This window comes from Chiloscyllium punctatum, chromosome 15 (genome assembly GCF_047496795.1).
Source record: "Chiloscyllium punctatum isolate Juve2018m chromosome 15, sChiPun1.3, whole genome shotgun sequence".
NCBI lineage: Eukaryota > Metazoa > Chordata > Chondrichthyes > Orectolobiformes > Hemiscylliidae > Chiloscyllium > Chiloscyllium punctatum.
Genome location: NC_092753.1, coordinates 71,682,233 through 71,706,976, shown reverse-complemented (window position 1 = coordinate 71,706,976; position 24,744 = coordinate 71,682,233). Strand labels below are relative to the sequence as shown.

The following is a 24,744-nucleotide window of genomic DNA, read 5'->3' as shown; positions in this document are numbered from 1 at the left end:
TCTAGAACTGCACACAGTACTCCAGCTTTGGTCTAACCAACCTTTTATACAGTTCCTGCATAACCTCCTTGCTCTTTAAATCTATTATTTGGCTAACAAAGACAAGTATCCCATATACCTTCTTAGCCACTTTATCTACCTGTCCCGGTACCTTAAGGGACCGGTGTACTTGCACACCAAAGTCACTGAATTGTAAAATTCCCATGTAGAAAGAAACCATTTGGCCCATTGACCCTCTGAAGAGCATCCCACCCAGACCATCTCCCAACCTTATCCCCACAACCGTCTATCAGAATCCAGCTAACCTGCAGATCTCTGGACTCTATGGGCAAATTAACATGAGCAATCCATCTAACCTGCACATCTTTGGACTGTGGGAGGAAACCAGACCACCAGCAGGAAGCCCACGCAGATATGGGGAGAATGTGCAAACTCCACACAGTCACCCAAGGCTGGAATCGAACCTGGGTCCCTGTCGCTGAGGTCCCTCTGATCCTTGGTGCTTTCCAAGGTTCTTCCAATCATCAGCTATTCCCTTGTCTTGTTTGTCCTGCACATCACCTCACACTTACCTGGATTTTATTCCATTGCCACTGATTAGACCAATATCCTCCTTTAATCTATGGCTATCCTTTTCACCATTTGTCACTGCACCAATACTCATATCATTTGGTTTCAATGAGATCCTCCCCTCATTCTTCTAAATGGCAGGGAAGGGGTGTCTCTATTCATGGCTAAAGGGATGATTATCATTTTTATGTCAATCCTAGATGACAGCGTTTGAGCTGACATCCCTGGAAAGAGGTTGGAAGGTGTCACTGAGCCATTGTTGGTGTTTTTAAAATAAAAAGCCCATCTTTGTGGCTCAGGGCTTTGTTCCAGTTATGATAAAACAGGAAAGGGTCTTTGACCTCACCTCTCACATGTTCTCATCCCCAACACACCACCTGTGTCACCAGGTAATCCCCCATATATTTCATGCCAAGCTCTGCCCCTGCACTGAACTTCCAAGCCCCTCAAATCCTCCACAATAAGCAATTGCATTTCCAAGTCAAAAAGTGTGACAGTGGAAAAGCACAGCAGGTCAGGCAGCATCCGAGGAGCAGGAGAGTCGACATTTCGGGCATAAGCCCTTCATCAGGGATGACCATCAGATGCTGCTTGACCTGCTGTGCTTTTCCAGCGCCACACGTTTTGACTCTGAACTCCAGCATTTGCAATCCTCACATTCTCCCAATTGCATTTCCAAGCTCATTCACCAACTCTACACTCTGTATAGAACCAATGAACCTTTATTGATCATACAAAAAAGTTTCTTTTTAAAAGAACAGTTCTTTCATAACTTTTCAACTTTTCAAAAAAAAATTTGAGCTGTACAAATAAGGTCAAATTTATTTGTGGGACTGACGTTTAATTAACTCATTAGTAGGCTGACACCAAACCTCAACATCTAAGCTGACTGTCTTGTCTGAAAGTATTTCTGCTGATCTCCTATTTAAAATAATTTGGAGTAGCCAAGGATACAGGACCCTATTGATTATGGTTTAAAGCTGCTGCTGCTGGTACAAATTTAGCAAACAGCTCCCATTTACAAAGTGTTTGCTGAACTTCTAAATTGCAATATTCTGCAAGTAATCAACTACAGAAACAAACACTCAAATTTCAGTACTGTTGTGGTATTTGTTCTGGTTTATCCCATATTGAAGGGATTTCTTTTGGATTTGATAGGGTAATGAGTTAAAGAGGTTGCTCCAAGTGTGCTGTCATCCTCCTCATGCGTTCATAAATCCTGATGTCATCCCCCACCAATTAAATTGATGCATTCCATATGTAGTACTTCACTTATTCAATGGCCTCACATACCCAGAAGGGTAGTTATCAATAGGACAGCCTGCTGCCAAAATGAAACATGTACTGACAAGATTGTTTTACACAGCATACATCTTTCTCTCTTCTGTTGTTAATGTAATTTGGTAAAGTTAAGCACAACCTCTTAGAATATGAACATAAAGAGTGCACGTTGTAGTCAGCACCGTTTCAGAAAACAGACAAACTGTATCAATTTTGTGTTTATTGTTATTTTTAAATAATTGGATGTGGCTGTTTCCACTCTTCCTTGAAACTCCACTCAAACCTTTGTCCTTGTGAGCTGTCACTCCATTTCCAACATCCCTTTCCTTTATAAAGTTATTGTCTTCCAAATCCATGTTCATCTTCCTGCCATTCCATGTAAATCTCTACAATAGGGTTCTGGTCCTTTCTTTCAGAACAACACACGTAGGCAGTATAAGGTTTCCATTGTCAGCCCTATATCAAATATCACATCAAATTGAGGAGCAAGATCAAGGCGCTTTATCACCTACTCCTGCTCCTAGTTGTATAGACAAGGGGGGGTAGGGGCAGAGTCTAATCTATCTGTTAACAGATGTTATTCCACACTTCAAGAGCAGGTGGGACTTGACCTGGTCTCCTTGCAACACTTCCACTGCACCACTGGAGTCCCTAATATTCTGGCCATGGCCATTGTACTTGGACGGCCCTAATAAAGGTCAATAAATGACCTCTTTTAGTTCATGATGCACTGCAATGAATCTGCTTTTCCTTTAACCTCAACGTACGCTTGACATGGCTGGCTGTGCCATCCTCCTGCAAAGCCCTTCCTTTGTTTGTCAACTTGGTGGACTGTACTTGGTTTGATTTAGTTAGATCATAATTGGACATCTTCTGAAATATGTTTATTTCATTTCCTATTCCCTCTCCAATCTTGTGTTTGACCAAGCTCCAGATTTCCCCTTAGATCAGTGCCGCTATTTTTAAATTCAGTTGTATGAAAATATTTATAACAATGATAAAAACATGCTACATGAATGCAAGTTGTTGCTGAATTTGCTAGAGTTGCTTACTGAACTGTCTTTGCTGTTGACAGATGAGTGAATATCAAGAATAAATCCTGGGTGATGTTTAGTGAATACCTAAATCAGAGAGAATTTGATTGATGATATTCAGTCACTTTTAACCGCCAAATTTTAAAATACCTGAGGCTACATTTTGGCAGCACAAATGCCAAAATGCAAAATGTGCCTCATGTTTAGGGAAAGGGTTACAGAGCAATTGCTGTATTTACGAAGGTGGAGTAGTAACTTGCAGCCAAGTTGGTCTATTCAAACCATGGTGAAAAGGGTGGGAAGATCATGAGAAATCGTCAAAAAGGGCCTTGCTACTACTGAGAGCCAAAAGTCCCATTTCCTAACCAAAGTGTTGAACAGAGTTGAGATTCACTTAGTTAGCATACATTAATGGCCTTGATGTTATGTTATCTCACCTCATTGTTATTTCAGCTTCCCATTTTCCCACCTGCTGGATAGAAACTAGACCGTGATAGTTCCTGATGTGTGAGTCAGAGCAGTAACCTGGCAACTCCAGCTCACTACTTGTTGAACATCTGTGTTGGCACTTCCATCTTGAACGCCGGATACATTTCAGGGCATGCTTCATGGACAGCGACTGTATGCTTCTGTGTATATACACACAAACAAACACACACACACACACCACCAAGACCTCAAGATCACTGTTGGAAAAGCAGGGAGACACTTTCCCTATGCCTGACATACTAACATGTCTGTGACAGTTGAGTAGTAACCATGCAGGAAAGTTGCAGACTTCCAAATGATGACTGGACTTTAAAGATGGTACTTTTGTCAGGAGTCCCAGACATTGGGTAGTTCAATTGGCTGGATGCTGGTTGTGATGCAGAGTGATGCCAACAGTGTGGGTTCAATTCTAGTACTAGCTGAGGTCACCCTGAAGGTCCTGCCTTCTCAATCTTGCCCTCAGATTAGACTGACATCCTTTTTCTTTCACTAATGAGAGGGCAGTTCTATAGTCCTCTGGGACTATGCCAACTTTCCCTTTTTTACATTTCCTCCATTTTAGGTGGAAACTATAAACTGGCAATGTTTCGATATACTTAATGGTTTTGAATGCAACTTTAGGCTGGGGAAATTGACATTGGGAGAATCTCTACACAAGATGCCTGCTTGTAGATTTGTTCCAACAGGCCTGTTAAAGTATGAAACAAAATACAAGTGGATAGTTTGCACAAAACATTAGAGAGTATTGGAGACATTGGTAGAATAGACAAATGAATGTCTAATTGAAGAAACAAAGTGCTAGCTTCAAAGTTTCATTCATCACCACAAGTATTTAATCGGTCTCAGCCACTCTTCTTGATAACCCAGACCAGATGTTGAGCATGATCTGTCTTATGAAAATGAAGTGCATGAGAGAGCTTTTAAAAAAAACTTGGGACTTATGTTGCCTTGTCCTGTCATCTTAACACATTTGATAGTATTGTTTCAAATTCATTTTCTACTTTTTGTTAATTTTAATGCATGTCTGAAAGGCTGTGTCTGAGCTGCAGAACCATGAATTAGTACATAATGTATTTTGTCTGTGTATGCTGGGTCACTTTGCTCGCTGCCCATTACCTCTGAAAGGTACCTGAGCTTCTCATCCATGATCTTTTGAATGTGTAACTGTGTTGGTTGCCCAATAGCCAGGAAATTCTAGGCTCAGAATTTGTTTGTCGACTTTTCTTTTGAATAGTCATCATTTCCCTATGGCTCTACAAGTACATTTCAAAAATACTGCATTGGCTGCAAAGCATTTTGGCACAACCTAAGGTCATGTGAAGTTCTTTCTTTCCATTATTGAATGCAGGTGGAACAGACAAGGTAGTGATCCATTTCCTTACTTCTTCCCCTGGCACTCTTGAATTTAAAATTATCATGGAGAGTGAAGAGGGATGTCAGGGTCACTCTGCCATTTTCGTTTTGAAGTACACATTACTTCTCAATATATAGAGGTCAGGAACTTGTTGTCTAAGGAATTACTCGGATGAACTCCTGAACTTTCTCACTTTCCAGGTGAACAAAATAGTAGCTGTAATTGTTTAAATATGAACATAGGGTAAGGAGATGATTGTTTTTTATTGTGCAAGGCGGTGAGTGAGTGAGACTGACAGAGAGTGGGCAATGGTTGTTCTTCATCTTTATAGCAACCATTTGTGCAAAATGGCAAGTTATGGTTGATGTGCCTGTTCATTAATAACAAAATTATATTTCATATTTTCCTTAAGTTTTGCAATAACTTCCTTAGTTTGGTGTTAAGTGTTGTAAATTTGGAATGACAGTTTATGGCAGTCATAGCACAGCTTAGATGTTAAACTGTGGCAAAAGAGGAAGGAACTGATTGTTATGAGATTTAGAATCTATTCCTTTGGTTTCCAAACCCACAGAAAATATTCCATTGTTTTGACGGCCCACTGGAACTAGTCTGTTTTGGTGTCCTTTTTCATAGAAGAAAGTCTGCTCAGCTGGTTTTGATTTAAATTACAATTGAGCCTAGTAGTTAGAATTCAAATAGGATTTAAAAATATACTTGATGTGTATCAGTATAATTTCTTTTTGCTGCATTTAACTTTTGGTGCCAAGGGGAAACTTGTGGCCTTTACTATGTTTTATTTTGATCCTATCAAATTAAATCGATTGATGTTCAGCCTTTTTCGGCTGTTATTATTGAGCACGAAGTGAAGTCATTTTGGATTAGAGTCATTGGCAATTTCTAAACTATAAGATGGATCTCGCACTGAAGTTGGCATTATAATCGTACTTTTGCAGTTGACCATTTTAGTTTTTCAACATCATTTTTAAAATGCCACGAGGCAACCTGAATTTATCATCTATACAACACTGACCTAACAACTATTGGCATTATGTGAAATGCTGTAAATCCTATAATGTTGGAAAGTGACTGTCTTGTTTTTTGCGGGGAATATGAAAATATTGGTCGGAACTTGTTTCTAATTTCACAAACTAACATGATGTATAGTTTGACATCAAACCCAAAAATATTTGAAATACATTGCAAAACCATTGGCGTATGAACTTGTGATTAATATTTCAGGTTTAAGCCACAGTTTGCTACAGTCAATTGAAGGTTAACTCAGTTGGCTAGTTGGTGATTGGCAATGCAGAGTGATATGAACAACGTGGGTTCAATTCCCACACCGGCTGAGGTGACCATGCAGGAGTCTCCTTCTTAACCTCATTCACTGCTTGAGGCATGATGACCCTCAGGTTGAACCATCACTAATTGTCTCTCTCCAATGAGAGATCAGCACCAAAGTCCTCTGAGATTTTGGCTGCTTTATCTATGAAATTGGAATGTTAACTTATGCTTTCATTTTTCGGATTTTGTCAGCCCTACTATGTATTTCCAGCATTTTTGGAAGAAAATTGCTAATTCTCATTAAAATACGGAATAATTATTTTGTTTTGGTTTTGTATCTATAATTTTACACAACATTCTAGCTACATCTAGTGGCAGGAATTGAATATTATGACAGTGATGACAATTAATTGGCTTTATTGGTGTCTCAAAATTCAGAGACTTCATACTGAGTAAAAACTTGTGTAAACCATGAAATTGATGCCAATGTTGCATCGATATGCATCATGTATACTGTCCTGGATTGTTGAGTAATGCAAGTTAAATTGTATACATTTTAATAAGGGTTATGGTGTTGTAATGCATGCATGACACACAAAGCTAGTTTTGTTCAAAATTGTAACTGAGTCTAATTTTAGGTTTCAATGATGGCTGTTTTAAGTTAGTTGAAATGCTGAGAATAATTTTGTTCAGAATGTTTTTCTCATCAAGGAACCTCTTCAAAACAAAAACACCCAAAGGTAGGTGGAAGGAAAGAAAGAGAAGTACTATTAGCCTCCCACAAGTTATCCAGTTAGTGATATTGTCCATCTAATCTTGGGTGTGCAGTACTGTATATAATAGAACATAGAACATAGAAAAATACAGCGCAGCACAGGCATTTCGGCCCTCGATGTTGCGCCAACCGAAGCCCACGTAACCTACACTAGCCCAATAACCTCCATATGCTTGTCCAATGCCCGATTAAATGACCATAAAGAGAGAGAGCCCACCACTGCTACTGGCAGGGCATTCTATGAACTCACAACCCGCTGAGTAAAAAATCTACCCCTAGCATCTGTCCTATACCTACCACCCCTTAATTTAAAGCTGTGTCCCCTAGTAACAGCTGACTTCATTAGCGGAAAAAGGTTCTCACTGTCAACCCTATCTAAACCCCTAATCATCTTGTACACCTCTATCAAATCTCCCCTAAACCTTCTTTTCTCCAATGAGAAAAGCCCCAAGTGCCTCAGCCTTTCCTCGTACGATCTTCCTACCATGCCAGGCAACATCCTGGTAAACCTCCTCTGCATTCGTTCCAATGCCTCCATATCCTTCCTATAGTATGGCGACCAAAACTGCACACAATACTCCAGATGAGGCCGCACCAGAGTCTTATACAACTGCAACATGAAACTTCTTGAAGCATGCAATAGAGAAATTAAATACTCATAAATATTTCCCTTTCCTTTCCAATGAAAGTTCAAAGTTGAATACTGTTAGATCACAGTTGATTTTACATTATTCAGAGTAGATGTCTGAATTCCCAAGGTCCATCTGTAGTGCAGTGAGTAATGTTTCAGCCGAGAATGTTTTCTCACTCTTTCATTCTTGAAGTTGAATTAATGTCAGAATTAATAGCATAATAACTACAAAGACATATATTCAGGAGGAAATAATTATAGAAATACAAATAACCTAGCAAAGGGAAATACTGTAAGAAAATCATGAATGACCTTAGAGTGCTATTTTGGAAAGAGAAATGGCACAAAATTGTTAATCCATAGGATTGTTTTGTTCCTTCTCAAAAACACGTGCCACACAAGTCTTTTTAAAAGTGTTTTTGATGAAGAGACAGAAGTAGGAATAAAACAAATAAGTATTAATGTGGAGAATCTCGTAATGCAAGACAAAGTACTTGTAATATATGTTGGAGATCACAAGCTTTCTGATGCCATTTACAAGTTTGCTGATGACACCACCATAGTCGATCGAATCTCAGATGGCGATGAAACAGACTACAGACAGCAGGTTGGAGACCTGGAAAAATGATGCACTGAGAACAACCTAGCTCTCAATGCCAGCAAAACCAAGGAACACATTATTTACTTTTGGCGGGATGTTACTCATATCCTCCCCTACACATTAACAGCACAGAGGTGGAACAAGTGGGGACTGTCAAGCTCCTGGGCGTGCTTATCCACAACAAGCTTTCTTGGACTCTTCCTGTGGATGCACTGGTTACAAAGGCCCAACAATGTCTCTTCTTCCTCAGATAGCTGAAGAAATTTGGCATGACGGCGAATACCCTTGCCAACTTTTATAGGTGCGCTATTGAGAGCCTTCTGTCTGGATATATCACTACCTGGTATAGCAACTGTACCGTTCAAGGTCGGAGACAGTTACAGAGAGTGGTGAACTCAGCCCGGACAATCACAAAGGCCAACCTGCCATCTATAGAATCCATCTACCAGGCCCGCTGTCAAGAAAAGGCCGTCAGCATTGTCAAAGATCCATCCCACCCTGGCAACATTGTTCTACAACCTCTACCATCGGGGAGAAGGTATAGCAGCCTGAACGCACGCACTAGCTGGTTTCGAAACAGTTTCTACCCTACTGTTGTTAGAATACTGAATGGACTCACAAACTCTTAACATTCGCCTGTACCTATGTTTTTGTTTTTGCTGCTGTTTACCTTTTATTTACTTATCTATGCTACTTAAGTCTGTGGTCTGCCTGTATTGCTCATAAGACAAAGCTTTTCACTGGGCCTCGGTACACGTGACAATAAATTCAATTCAATTCTATCTAATTGCATTGAAGAGATCAGGCTATATCTTGTCCATGTGCAGTACACATGGTACACAGCAATGATTTTTAAAACATTGTTGCTGAAGTAATTGACCTGCGTGCTTGGCTTCCTTTGCATGAATTTTTTTCTAAATACATCATGTAATAGTCAGAAACCATATATCCATTAACATGAAAAGAAACATTTGCATTGATGTACAGTACTGCCTTTCATGAATGCCAAACGATTTGAAGTGCATTACAAGCATGAAGTTCTTTTGAACTGCAGTTGTTATAATTTGGAAACACAGCAACTAATTTAAAATTGTCTTAATCCTACAAATAACAATGTGACAATGATTAGGTAATCTATTTTTGATATTGATTGAGAAATACATATTGACCAGCACACCAGGGAAAGGTTCTCTAACCTCTTTTAAAGTTGCTCCATGGGACCGTTTATATCCAACTGAGAGGAAGTGTGAGGCCCTGGTTAACACCTCACCTGACACATGGTAATCTGTTAATACTCCATTTGAGTATTAGCTAGATTGGTATGTTCAATCCTGCAGTGGGTACAACAATCCAGCTCTAACATGCAGATGTTGATTCTAATATATAGATCTAAGTTCAAATTTTAGATAATCTATTGACAGTACTCTGATTTCTTTTTGTATTCATTCTTGGGATATAAATGTTGCTGGCAAGGGCATCATTTATTTCCGCACATAATTGCACCCTCTGGAATGCCTTTCAGTCTGAATAGACTGGAAGCTAAGATTGTTATTGCGTTTCAACATATCCACTACTTTGAATATTCTGACATTGGTGCAGTTACAACTCACAGAAGTTGTGAAGCAACTAAAGCAATTTTCAGACCACCCTCAATTTCTTCAACTCAGCATAGAAAAGGTTGATCCCCCATTCAACATCAGAAAAACCAAAATCCTCCATTTGCCTTTCCCCAGATAAGCACCTATGCCTCCAACTATTGGTACTAATGAGGAGACTTTTAACTCATTGAACATAGGAGGAGGTGATCTGGTATTGTCATTGGAGACATGGAAAATGGTGTAATTTGAATTCAACAAAAATATTGTCAAGTTCTCACAGGCATAACTGTTTGCTGGGTCTGTGGCAGGTGGTGACAGACGTAACAGGAGAAAAGAACTACTTAGCCTCAACCTCATCAATCTACCTTCCCATCCACTACAGTCCTGTAGATACATAGCCCTACCTTGACATTGAGATACCCTCCATCAAGGTGCCCAGAGGTGAGAGTGACGAACCTTGACATCAAGACAGCATTTGCCAGAGCACAGCTGTCGGGCGTCCAAGGAAAATTGGAATCGTGGGAATCAAGGACAAAGAGAAGATAGCTGTGTTCATTGCAGGTCAATCATTTCAAACTCATCATATCAGTACAGGAGTTTACCAGGGTAGTATTCTAGATCCAGCTTTTTTCAGCAACTTAATCAATAACCTCTCTTCCATCAAGAGGTTAGAAATGGTGATGTCTATTGCTAGTTGAAAACTATTCAGTGTAAATCCTCAGATGTTGAAGCAGCTTGTGTTCATCTTCAGCATGACCTGGACAACATCTCAGTAAGAGCTGGTAAATGGAAGGTGACATTGCCTGGCATGCATGTGGCATAAGTGACCATCGCCAACAAGAAAGAATCTAACTTAGATGTTCAGTGGCATTATCATTGCTGAACCCCATCATCCAGGGGTTACCTTTGAACAGAAAATGAACTTAACAGGCCATGCATACAGTTTAACATCAAGAGGAGGTCAGAGGCTGAGACTCTTGCATTGAGTAGCTCACCTCCTGACTCCCTAAAGGCACAAGTCAGGAGTGTGATGGAATGCTTCCCACTTGCCTGAATGCGTGCAGCTACAAGGAAATTGGACACCTTTCAGAACAAAGCAGCTCTTTCACTCAGCATCCTAACCACCATCTTCCATCTGCATTGGGAAGCAATGGCCTCCTGTATTATGACTTGACTATTAATCCAGAGACCCTGGTATTGTTCTGGAGACCCAGGTTCAAATCCCATCATGCAGATGGTGGATATTAAATTGAACAAAAATATCTGAAAGTGGGAGTCTAATGGTGAGCATGAAAAACCATTGTTGATCATCAGAAAAACCCACCTAGTTCATGAATATCCTTTAGGGAAGGGAATTGCCATCACCTGATCTAGTCTACATGTGACTCCAGACCCACAGCAATATGGTTGACACTTAACTGTCCTCTGGACACTGAGGAATGGGCAACAAGTGCTGACCTGCCCAGTGACACCTACATAGAGTCATAGAAACAGCACGGAAACAGATCCTTTGATCCAACTCATCCATGCAGACCAGATATTCTATATAAATCTAGTTCCATTTGCCAGCATTTGGCCCATATCCCTCTAAACCCTTCCAATTCATATATCCATCCAGATGCCTTTAAAATGTTGTAATTGTGCCAGCCTCCACCACTTCCTCTGGCAGCTCATTCCATACACAAGGCATCCTCTACATAAAAAAAGTTGCTCTTTAGGTTCCCTTTATATCTTTTCCCTCTTCCCCTTCAAGTTTTGGGTTCCCCCACCCTAGGGAAAAGACCTTGCCTATTTACCCTATTCAAGTCCCTCATGATTTTAAAAACCTCTGTAAGGTCACCCCTCAGCCTCTGACACTCAAGAGGAAATAGCCCCAGACTATGCAGCCTCTCCCTGTAGCTCAAACCCTTCAAACATGACAACATCCTTGTAAATCTTTTCTGAGTGCTTTCACGTTTCACAACTTCCTTCCTATAGGAGGGAGACTAGAATTGCACACAATATTCCAAAAGTGGCTGAACCAATGTCCTGAACAGTCACAACATGGCCTCCCAATTCCTATACTCAATGCACTGACCAACGAAGGCAAACATACCAAACACTTTCTTCACTATCTACCTGCAACTCCACTTCCAAAAAATATGAACCTGCACTCCAAGGTCTCTTTTCACAGCAACACTCCCCAGGACCTTACCATTAAGTGTATAAATCCTGCTCTTATTTGCCTTTCCAAAATGTAGCACCTCATATTTTTCTAAATGAAACTCCATCTGCCAGTCCATCCTGTGAATGAATAAAAAAAACTCCCTTCGCCACTTATGCATGGTGCCAGCTGTGCATACCACCCAGGAAATGCATTGCAGTAAGTCATCAAGCATCCTCCTTACAAACCTACATGCTACCACCTAGAAGGACAATGCTAGGAGACAGATGGGAACACCACCATCTGCAGGTTCCCATCCAAGATGCACACTATTTGATTTGGAAATACATTACTGTTACTTCACTGTCATTAGGCTAAAATCCAGGAAAAAACACATTGTTTATACTTAAGCACCAAGAACCTCAGCAGTTCAAGAAGATAGCTAACCGCCATGTTCTCGAGCAATTAGAGATTGTTGGCCTATCAATGATGTCCACACCCATTTGAATTGATTTCTGCTGCGTGAACCTCTGAGTGTATGTGTCTTCTGGAAGTGGAAGCCAGTGCATCAGTACACTAATTGGTGTACCCGGAACCTACCAGCATCCATGCAGCTGAGAGGGAATATTACCCACATCCCAAAAATATATAAAATAGACCTTCCCAATCTTGAAACCTACCTTTCTCATGATTTCACCAAGAAAGAAGAGATGCAGCACAGAATCCAACATGTTAGCAGTGTTGTCAGCACCCTTCTGTATGGCACTGAGACTTCGGCCACCTTGCAAAGGCACCTTTGGCTTTGAGGAATTTCTGAAAGATGCTGAAACTCATGTAGGAAGAGAGTAAATCCCAGAATCCTCATCAAAGCCAATTCTCCATCTTTGAAACCAACCACAATCATGTGAAATAGGCTGCACAGGTCTGATGCTATACCTGCTTGTCAAATAATTAGCTGCTAAAGAAGGTCCTCTTTTCACACCTTCAGAATGGTACCTGACATCAAGAAAGAGTGGCAGAGAAGTTGTTTTGAAAAGGCCAAATTGAAAAGGGGACAAACTGTTACAGATCTGTGGGAGTAACTTGCCACATTGTGGCTGTGTGGTATTCCAACGATCAACAGCACAGTTGGAAGCTAATCACATGATGCTGCTGCAGAGAGCGGGCAAAGGTGGAAGGAAGGGGAGAGTAGAACCTGGTCTTGCGAACCTCCCTTCCTCAAGGAAACTTTTTTTCTGCTGTGCCCAATGACCAGTTGGTCCTGGATTGGCCTGCTGAGTCAGTGAAGACACTGAAATCATAAAGATTTGGAGATGCCATTCTTATTTTGAGCAACTGACAACACCACCAATCAGCATTTTTGGCAGGGGCCACATTTATTGCTCAACCAAGCTTCTAGATTTGATGTTGAGTCTTTCTCTGCTATGATACTATGAGGTACGAGGGAGACCAAATACATTAACCTGACTATGATGAAAGAACTGCAATGTATATCTAAGTTGGGTTGTGAGAGATCTAGAGGAATCTCCGATTGCACTCAACACTGCTACTGCCCTTATCTTTATGGGTGGTGGAGGTTTGGGAAATGCTGCTGAAGTGGTCTTGCCAAGCCACCTCTGGGTCGAGAAGTGTGGTGCTGGAAAAGCACAGCAGGTCAAGCAGCATCTGAGGAGCAGGAGAATCAACATTTCGGGCATAAGCCTTTCATCAGAAATGTTGGGGGGGAATGGGGCTGAGAGATAAGTACGGGGGTGGGGCTTGGGGGGGAAGGTATCTGGGAAGCTGATAGGTGGATGCAGGTGGGAGGTAATTGTGATAGGTCATTGGGCATGGTGAAGCAGATAGGTGGGAAGGAAGGTGGACAGGTCGGACAGGTCAAGATGGCTGTGCTGAGTTGGAGGATTGGATCTGGGATGAGAAGGCGTGGAGGGGAATTTCGAAACTGGTGAGGCCAATGTTGATGCTGTGTGGTTGGAAGGTCGCAAGGTGGAAGATGAGGCGTTCTTCTTCCAGTTGGCAGGTGGATTTGATTTGGCGGTGGAGGAGGACCAGGACTTGCATGACCTTGGTGGAGTGGGAGGGGAGTTGAAGTGTTTGGCCACAGGGCAGTGGGGCTCCCTGCCTCTTTGTAGGATACAGGGAACAGTCCATCTTCTGCAGTTATACCGGCACCATTCCCCACTTTTTTCCTCTGTTACATTGATAACTGCATCGTCACCACCCTGTACTCCCACGAAGAGGTTGAACAGTTCATCAACTTTACCAACACCTTCCACCCTGACCTCAAGTTCACCTCGACCATTTCCAACACTTCCTTCTCCTTCCTGTATCTTTCCGTGTCAGTCTTCAGTGATTGACTCAACACAGGCATCTATTTCAAACCCATCGATTCCCACAGCTATCTTGACTACACCTCCTCTCACTCCCCCTCCTGTAAAAATGCGATCCCTTATGGCAGAAGTGGAGGATTTAGGAGTATCTGCTCCCAGGAGGAGCAATTCCACTCCAGGACATCCCAGATGTCTTCCTATTTCAGGGACTGCAGTTGCCCCTCCCACATGATCAACAATGCCCTCTAGCACATCTCTTCCACTTCTGGCACCTCCACCCATGAACTCCATCCCTCTAACTGCAACAAGCATAGAATCTTCCTGATCCTCACCATCCACCTCATGAATCTCCGGATACAGCGCATTATCCTCAGCCATTTCCGCTGCCTACAGCTAGACCCCACCACCAAAGATTTATTTCCCTCCCCACCTCTATCTGCTCTCTGCAAAAATCATTCCCTTTACGATTCCTTTGTTAGATCCATGCCCTCCAACCAACCCACCCTCCATACCTGACACCTTCCCTTCCCACCACAAAGGAAGGTGTAAAACCTGCGCCCACACCTCCATCCAAGGCCCTAAAGGATCATTTCAAGGTAGGGATTTTCTGCACATCCACCCACGTCATCAACTACATCTTGATGTGGTCTCCTTTTCATTGGAGAGACAGGATGCCAACTCATGGAATGATTCAGGGAACATCTCTGGGTTGCATTCCCTAGTTGGCTCTGAGCAGATGGATGGGATTCCAATCAAATGGACTGCTTTTTGCTGAATAACATTAAGTATTTTAAGGGTTAGTAATTGAACAGGCACAGTTTATGAATGTTCTTCATAACGTTTATAAGCACATTCCATAATTTTGTTTAGATACTAAGTTTGTGGCTCTGATCTTCCAAGAACCTGGTTGTAGTCAATTTTGCAAGACCAAACACATGTTCCCAAACTAGTAATAACAAGTCCAGAACAATAAGGAGCAGTATCCAGATAAGGAACAGAAGAAGGTTAATAGTGTTGTGAAGAATTTCAGAGCTATTAAAATTGGAAAAAGCCATTGGTGAACATGCTTTTGCTACAATTGGCTAGCGAGGATTAAACCTCACATAATCCTGGTATGGATAATGGAGGAGGATGGTGCGAGCAGTGACAAGTGAGTGTGTTAAGGTGCGTAGGGATAATATATCATGGTTGTAGTCACAGAGAATGCAATTTGTAACTTTGTTTTGGGTTGCTTTAGGCAACCAAATTGAAAAGTCAATGACAGAGTATGACACTTGTATTCAAACAGTACAAGTTTCAATAGATCTTTTATTTCCTCCACATACTGTAAAAACTAATGGATTTGTGATATATGTATAAACTACACAGGACAAAGGTGAAATTTTCAGTTATGGATACTCTTATAATTAAATTCACAATTACCCAGATGAAAATGATTAATGAGCAAGCTTGCTTCTCAAACAAACAGTTCTATCTCTAATATTGTCCTAGTTTATGACATTGTATTTACCATATATTTGAGTAAACTTACCAATAATGTCAATATTTGGTAACTTCACTTATTCTGAACAGTCGTAAAATGTTGATGTACGGAAATCAAATTACAAAGATTATAGTTAACTTCAGGATATAAAGGATTTAAATAGAGAGTGTTAAGAAGAGAAGAATTTAAAGAGAGACTTAAGAAGAGCAGGAAAAAGACATGAGCAGTCTTTGGCAGGTAGAATAAAGGGAAACCCTAAAGCTTTCTATAGGTATATGAGAAATAAAAGGACGATGAGGGTAGGAATAGGGCCTGTCGAAGACAGAAGTGGCAAGTTGTGTCTGGACCCTATGGTGATCGGAGAGGTGCTAAACACATATTTCTCATCTATTTTCACTTAGGAAAAGGAGTATATTGTAGAGAAGAAGACTGAGATATGGGCTATTAGACTTGAAAGGATTGAGGTTAGTAAGGAGGAGGTGTTATCAATTCTAGATTGTGTGAAAGTAGACAAGTCCTCTGGGCCAGATGGGATTCTTCCAAGAATTCTCCGGGAGGCTAAGGAGGAGATGGTTGAGCCTTTGGCCTTGGTCTTTGTGTCATCATTGTCTACAGATTTAGTACCAGAGGACTGGAGGATTGCAAATATTGTGCTCTTGTTCAAGAAGGGCAATAGAGATGACCCAGGTAATTATAGACCAGAGAGCCTTACGTCTATTGTAGGAAAAGGTTTGGAAAGGATTATAAGAGATAGGATTTACAATCATCTCGCAAACAACAACTTGATTGGAAATAGTCAACATGGATTTGTCAAGGGCAGGTTGTGTCTCAAAAACCTCATTGAGTTTTTTGAGAATGTGACCAAGCATGTGGATGAGGGTAGGGCAGTTGACATGGTGTACATGGACTTCAGTCAAGCCTTCAATAAGGTTCCACATAAAGAGCATGTTCACAATGGCTTTTTGTCCAATCTTAAAAGCTCTGAAATTTAGCAGTTTGGATTAGAAACTGGCTTTCTGTAAGAAGGCAATGAATGGTGGTTGGTGGAAAATATTCAGCCTGGAGTCTGGTTATTAGTGGTGTACCACAAGGATCTGTTTTGGGACCATTGCTGTTTGTCATTTTTATAAACGACTTGGACGAGACATAGGTGGATGGGTCAGTAAATTTGCAGATGATACGAAAGTCGGTGGAGTGATAGACAATGTGGAAGAATTTTGCAGGTTGCAGGGGGACTTGGATAAAATGCAGAATTGGGCTGAAAGGTGGCAAATGGAGTTCAATGCAGATGAGCGTGAGGTGATTCACTTTGTAAAGAATAACAGGAAGGCAGAATACTGGGTCAGTGGAAAGATTCTTGGTAGTGTGGATGTGCAGAAGGATCTTGGAGTCCATCTATATAGATCCCTGAAAGTTGCCACCCAGGTTGATAGTGATGTTGTGAAGGCAGAAGGTGTGTTATATTTTATTGGTTGAGGGATTCAGTTCCGGAGCCGTAATGTCAAACTGCAACTGTACAAAACGCTAGTGTGGCCGCACTTGGAATAGTGTGTACGGTTCTGGTCACCATATTTCAGGAAGGATGTGGAGTCATTGGGAAAAGTGCAGAGGAGATTTACCAGGATGTTGCCTGGTCTGGAGCAAAGGTCTTATGAGGAAAGGCTGATGGACTTGGGTCTGTTCTCATTGGAGAGAAGAAGGATAAGAGGAAATTGATAGAGACTTACAAGATTAGATAGGGTAGACAATGAGAGTCTTTTTTCAAGGATGATGACATTTGCTTGTACAAGGGAGCACAGCTGCAAACTGAGGGGTGATAGATTTAAGACAGTTGTCAGAGGCTGGTTCTTTACTCAGAGAGTGGCAAGGGCGTGGAATGCCCCGCCTGCCAATGTAGTTAACCCAACCACATTAGGGGCATTTAAACAGTTCTTCGATAAGCGCATGGATGATGATGGGATAGTGTAGGATGATAGGCTTAGATTAGTTCACAGGTTGGTGCAACATCAAGGGGCCGAAGGGCCTGTTTTGCACTGTATTGTTCTATGTTCTATGTTCGCTTCCTTACTTTTTCATATTTGAAATAGTGAAACACATATTTGTCTATTTCTGTGTATGAATTAGTAACAAAACGCAAGGCCCCCTAAGAAGAATGATGACCTATTCATCCTGATGATGAATAGTAATCAACTTGCCCTGATCAATTTGGATTGGTCCAAGAAATATGTCAGGTTCACAACCAATCAACAGCATTGAAAATGTTTAACATATTAAACAATACTTAAAAGAAGTCCGAATCTCTGTTGGGCCAAAGTGCTCTCTTCACAATATTTGGCTTTGGCCAACACACAAAACTTTTTTAGCACAGGCCTGTTAATGTAATTTAGAATTATGATATGGCACATATGGGCTATACCAGTTTCACTTTTCATCTGATACAGCTTAATTTAGTAACCAGCAAAACACTGCTATGGCCTATGCACTGGTTGCACTGGACATTCAGCATTCAAATACTGATATCTTATTGATCATAGTCAGGCCTGATATGCAAACCGGCACACACATTTGAACTGGCGTCATATAAGAAAGAGGCACTCTTGCAATGTTCTCTTTAAATTCCCTTCATTAGCAAGATTACTGTATAACTTTCACATAAGTTAAAACAAACATTGAAGCAAAAATATAATACTGCAAATGCTTAAAATCTGAAATAAAAACTGAAAGTATTGGAAATAGTCAACAGGTCTGGCAGTATCTATGGAGAGAGAAACAAAGTTAGCATTTCTCTTTGCTTATGACTCTTCAGAAAAAGAGGAGTAGTTCTAAAGAAGAGTCACATTTGATTCAAAATGTTAACTCTGATTTTGTCTACGTAGATGCTGCCAGGCCTCCTGAGTATTTCCAGCTCTTTCCATTTTATTAAAGTAAATACAGTGTATTAGTTGTGTACAGTCAGTTTATTGCATCGTGTGGTACATTGCAGGTTGTGCTTAGATGGAACTTGCATCTTGTTCCATTGGTGCTGCAGATTGGTCTCATGATAACTGTTGACGCACAGTTGACTGTTAGAAGTTGGAAAAGTCAAAATGTTGAGTAATAGAAGCAGTTAAAGGTTGGCAACGGTCTTTCTATAATTGTGCATGTGAATGGACTCTTAATTCTGACAACAATTCTGCAAATTTGACTACTTATTCATATTCTTTAAAATGTTGCAGATACCGCCCAATGGTATAAATAAAATTGCAAAACCAGTTGATTTTGCAACAATGATGTTTGGTAGCCTAATTATTATGTTAATGAATGAGTAATTCTAATGAATGAATCAATAATCTGAAAACACAATCTAAAATCCCACCACAGGACCTGTGATATTAATTAAGTAATTCTGGAATAATCATGTGTTATCATCAATGGGGATCATAAAGTCCCACTGGTTCATTAATGACCTCAGGAGAAGCAAATTTCCACTCTTACTCAGTCTAGTTTAAACAGAACTCCAGACTCTCAGCCACGTAGGTGACCATTAATTGCCCTGTAAAATGACCTTACAAGCCACTCAGTTATATTCATGGAGGTGGATCACCTTTTCAGGGGCAACACCCATATCCTTGCACAAATAAAAAATAAGTCAATTTATTTGTCTATGCATTTTTAGCATGTGAAGGTGCAAGTATTGGACTGGGGTGGACAAAGTCAGAAGTCACATGATACCAGATTATAGTCCGACAGGTTTGTTTGAAATCACTAGCTTTCAATACACTGCTCAGATGAAGTGGAGGGAAGCACACAAGCACAAACGCATAATGGCAAGATAATCCCAGGCAATTAAGAATGTCAAAAGGTAAATGTAAATAGTGTGAGAGGAGTGTCCGTAGAATAACAAGACTTTGCAGGTGATCAAAAGGATCAAATGGTGTGACTAAATTGTATACAGCTGAGTAATAAGTGAAGGGATAACCTATGATCCAATTAATTGAGGCAGACAGATAATTACAAAAAATAAAAATATGATGGTGCTGGAGACAAACCAAATGGCTAGAATAACATGATAGGCGGAAGAGTCGCATGACGAGGGTCTAACCAAAGTAACAAGTAATCCAAAACCATACAAACTGATTAAGGTAGAGAGATAATAACGAGGTATCAAGGCAATGGTGTCAAAACAGAATAGTAAAGAAGATTTTACACAGAACAGTGTGGTGGAGTTACATGTAGTGTGACATGAACCCAAGATCACGGTTGAGGCCGTTCTCATGGTACGGAACTTGGCTATCAGTTTCTGCTCAGCAATTCTGTGTTGTGGTGCATCTCAAAGACCACCTTTTAGGGTGTTTACCTGAAGCTTGAAGGCTGCATGTCCTTGACCGCTGAGATGTTCCCTGACTGGGGAGAAGCATTCCTGTCTGGCGATTGCTATGCAGTGTCCGTTCATTATTTATCGTAGCATCTGCATGGTCTTGCCAATGTACCATGCCACAGGGCATCCTTGCCTGCAGCATATGAGGTAGACAATGTTGGCCAAGTCACATGAGTATCTGCCATGTACATAGTGGGTGGTGTTCCCATGTATGATGGTAGTATCCATGTCGATGATCTGACATGTCTTGCAATCAAGGACATTCAGATTCCCACCTTTGGATAACTGTCCTCCAAGGTGGCCTTTTGAGATACACAACAAAGCAGAATGGCTTCCCTCCACTTCACCTATTCAAGGAGCAGCACGCCAAAAGCTTGTGATGTTAAATAAATCTGTTGGATTATAACCTGGTGTCATGTGACTTATGACTTATTGCATATTTAGATCCAGGAATTCCTAGCTCATAACTTATTTTGTAACAAGCTTCAGTTATTTACCAAATTTCTATTAAAAAAAAGCTAAAATATATTATGGCTCAAATTGTTCATAATTGGAGCGGCTACCAACAGTCAAGTCAGTTATCATTTGTCTGAACGCTAATTCATCTTTAATGAAAATCTGTTGAAAAATCGGATCTGAGATCTTATGCATTAATCATGTTATAATAAGTTGAAGAGACTACAACTGTACAGTGTTGTAGGTGTTGTCAGCTGTCTCTCAGTGCTATCTGTTTGGAGTCATGAGTTTTTGCCGTAAGTTTTCATACTGGGCGAATCTAAACTGCAGAACTTTGGACTCATGGGATAGAACATGCCACGATGTGAAGTACTTGCTTCTTTTTTTTCTTTCTCTGCTGCTTTGTTTCATCGTTAACATATTTGGACACAAAGCATGGTGCAACTCAGACACATTATCATTTTGAACGATTAGTAGCAAGCTTAACTCAGTCATTAACATCAATATTACCGTGCTTCAAGATCGTCAAGGTATCTCGGCAACATTTCCTTTATTTTCCTGTGGAGCACTTGAGAGTTGAGGAAACCAGGGCTAGCAGGGGAGATGTACTAAGTCAGTACAGACAGTGTCCAGTTCATTACAGTTGCTTTTGCAGGTGTTTTGCTTGAACGCTTGTGGAACTGTCTTCAAGAAGGAGACTAACAAAGTTTGATGGCCAACCTGTTGAATCCAGAGGATGTGACAGAAGCATTGCTAATGGAATTTTTCAAATGTTGTTATGTCAAGAAGGCTAATGGGATGTTATCTTTTATTCTGAGAAGATTTGAAAGGGGAGCAAGCCAACTGGATATAAAATTGGCTTGAAGGTAGGATACAGAGAGTCGTGCCTGAGGATTTCTTTTTGGACTGGAGGCTTGTGACCAGTGGTGTGCTACGAGGATTGGTGTTGAGTCCACTGTTTTTTATCATTTATACAAATCATTTGGATGTGAATATAGGAGATATGGTTAGATTGCAGATTATACTAAAATTGGTGACGTTGTGGACACTTAAGAAGATTATCTCAGAGTACAACAGGAGCTTGATCAAATGTGTCAATGGACCAAAGAGTGGCAGATGGAGTTTAATTTAGATAAATGTGAGGTGTTGCATTTTGTCAAGGCCAATCAGGGCAGGAGTTATACACTTATTGGTAGGACCCTGGGGAGTGTTTCTGAAGAAAGAGACCTAGGGATGAAGGTATATAATTCCTTGAAAGTGGAGTCACATGGGTAGACAGGGTGGTGAAGAACGTAGTGGCACACTTGCCTTCATTGATCAGAACGTTGAATATAGGGATGCCATGTTGTGACTGTACAGGACATTGCTTCAGCCACTTTTAGAATACTGTATAGAATTCTGGTCACCCTTCTATAGAAAATATATTGTTAAACTTGAAAGGTTGCAGAAAAGATTTACAAGAATGGGGTTGCTGGTGTTGGAGGATATGAATTATAGTAGAGGCTGAATAGGCTGGGGCCACGTACCCTGGACCACTGGAGGATGAAGGGTGACCTTATGGAGGTTTATAAAATCTTGAGCGGCATGCTTAGGGTGAATAGCCAAGATATTTTTCCTTGGGTGGGTGAGTCCAAAACTAGAGGGCATAGATTTAAGTTGAGAGAGGAAAGGTTTAAAAATGACTTGAGGGGTAACTTTTTCACACAATGGGTGGTGCATGTGTGGAATAAGCTGCCAGAGGAAGTAGTGGGGGCTAGTACATTTAAAAAGCATCTGGATGGTTACGTGAATAAGAAGGATTTGCAGGGGTGCGGGTGAACTGCTGGTAAATGGGAATACGTCAGGTTGGGATCTCTAGTCGGCATGGATGAGTTGGACTGAAGGGTCTGTTTCAATCCTGTTTGAGTCTATGACTCTAAAAGTAAGGTTCTTATGCTTCAAATTATAGAACATTGGTGAGATCTCAATTTGAATACCATATAAAGTTTTGGTCTCCTTACTTAAGGAAGAATTTATTAGAGACAGTTTAGAAGAGGTTTTACTAGATTTATATCTGAAATGAGCAGGTTGTTACATAAGGATAGGGTGGACAGACTGAGCTTGTTTCCACCAGAGTTTAGAATAGTACAAGATAATATGACTGTAAATGATCCTGAATAGTTTTAACAAGGTGGATGGGGAAAGGATGTTTCTTCTCATGGATGAACCCAGAACTAGTGGGCACTGTTTTACAATTAGATGTTAGCCTTTATGGAAAGGTGAGGAGTTTTTGTCTTCCTTGTAAGGGTAGTGCAACCTTTTAACTCTGCCTTACAAGGCACTAGGGGCCTATTTTTAAGGCAGAGGTTGATAGGTTCTTGGCAGGCCAGAGGATCAAAGATATTATCTTCATGGTTGTTGGGAGTGCAAAATACAAAACACATATATATCAGTCATGACCTTATTAAATGGTGGAGTAAGTGGAGGGACTGAATGGCTTAATTCTGCACCATTTTGGGATATGCCACTGCTGAATAGTCCAGGTCTCTCAGTAGTACAGCAGTGTGGTGACAATTGCTTTGCAATTGTATCATGATTATATGACCAAATGCTTCTTGAGTGGGAGATCTGAAACAGTCCGCTTTAAAGTTCGGATCAGCATCAAGCACAGTTGTGTGACAGCAACCATATTGTTTACATTTTACCTGAAGGTGGCTGGTAACCTCATGCAAGATCAACTGACCTCTGGTGTGAGAATCAAATGCTGCCCAGATAGGAACATTTTTGTGACTGACTACTGTGGATTTGCATGACCTACAGTTTGTGGATGGTTGCAGTGGTATTGCCAATTCTACGCTAAATTGCAAGCCACTCTTAATTTCTTTAATTCTACATGCAAGAGCCTGTCCTTGAATGTATTAAAACAAAACTGCAATATCAACCTAGACCTGGCCAGCCAAATAATCCAAATAATGATGGAGAGAGGCTGAAACATGAATGCTTTACATTTAGCTCCCTCCAAGGGATACATGTTCATTAAAATACTGGCTGCTTCAGGAAGAAAACATAATTTTGAAATAATCTTTTGGACAATGGCAATTAATATGAGTCATGCCTCAGGAAAATGCTCAACAGCTTGTATTTATTTGTATTTGATTAGCTGGCGATTTACTTAACAATGCTTTCTAGTTCTAAAACCTAGTATTCACATTGTTTCAGTTCTGTTTTCAGAATTCTATTCCCTAAATAGTCATAAGAAATAGGAGCAGAATTTGGCTACTCAGCCCATTGCATCTGCTACACCATTCGATCATGATGACCATGTTTCTCAACCTTATCCTCCCGCCTTTTCCTGTAACAGTTGTTTTCCTTGCTAACGAAGAACCTATTTTTCTCTGTCTTAAATATGCTCATTGACTTGGTCTCCACGGGATTCTGCACCGGTGACTTCTTTAGATTCACCACCCTTTGGCTGAAGAAATTCCCCCTCATCTCAGTCTAAAGTATCATCCCTTCACTCTAAGGTTGTGCCCTGGGTCCTATTCCCTCTTGCTAGTGGAAACATTTTCTCCATATCCTTTCTATCCAGGCCTCTCATTCTGTAAGTTTCAATAAGATCATCCCTCATCCCTCTAACTCCATCAAATACAGACCCAGAGTCCTCAACTGCTCTTCATGTGACTAGTGCTTCATTCCCAGCATCATTCTTGTAAACCAGGATCCCCTCCAGGAAGAGCATGCCCTTCCTTAAATGTGGAGCCCAAAACAGCTCACATTATTCTCAATGTGGTCTGACCAGACCCTTTTACAACCTCTGCTGTGCATCCCTGCTATTGTATTCTTACCCTCTTGAAATTAATGCTACCATTGCATTTGTCTTCCTAACTGTCAGCTGAACCTGCATATTAACCTTAGGAGAATCCTGAACCAGGGCTCCTACGTTCCTTTATGCTTCAGATTTCCAAACCTTTTCCCATTTATAAAATGGTCTATGCCTCTATACTTCCTATCAATGTGCACAACCTCACATTTCACACATTGTGCTCCATCTGCACTGCTTTGCCCATGCTCCTAGCCTAAGCAAATCCTTCCGCAGCCTCCCCTCTTCCTCAACACTACCTGTACCTTCACCTATCTTTGTGTCATCTGCAAACTTAGCAACAATATCCAGATCACATGACGAGAAGCAATGTCAGAATTTGTGTCATTATTTCTTTGCAGCCTGGAACTAGGTATTGTTCAAATGAACCAGCAATATTTTTATTTAATAAGTGGTAGCTGTTGGCATTCAAGTTGCACATTCTGTATTTTATTTCCCAAAATCTTTCATATAATACATTTGTACCATTGTGACTCACTCAACTTCTACATGGTCCTAC

The 24,744-nt window shown here is 40.8% G+C and overlaps 2 protein-coding genes across 8 annotated transcripts in view; one reads left to right on the top strand and one right to left on the bottom strand.

The window, feature by feature from the left end:
* The window catches only part of cmss1 (cms1 ribosomal small subunit homolog), a 367,856-nt gene that overhangs the window by 255,342 nt on the left and 87,770 nt on the right, over window positions 1–24,744 (top strand). The window contains exon 1 of one of the 6 annotated variants that reach the window (XM_072585438.1): window positions 4,849–4,928. The exons of the other annotated variants lie outside the window; for them this stretch is intronic. The gene's annotated coding sequence lies outside the window, so the exon portion shown is untranslated. Of the gene's footprint in view, window positions 1–4,848; window positions 4,929–24,744 lie in introns of those variants that run through there. 6 annotated transcript variants of the gene reach the window in all.
* The window catches only part of filip1l (filamin A interacting protein 1-like), a 278,663-nt gene that overhangs the window by 230,684 nt on the left and 23,235 nt on the right, over window positions 1–24,744 (bottom strand). The gene's annotated exons all lie outside the window — the stretch shown is intronic.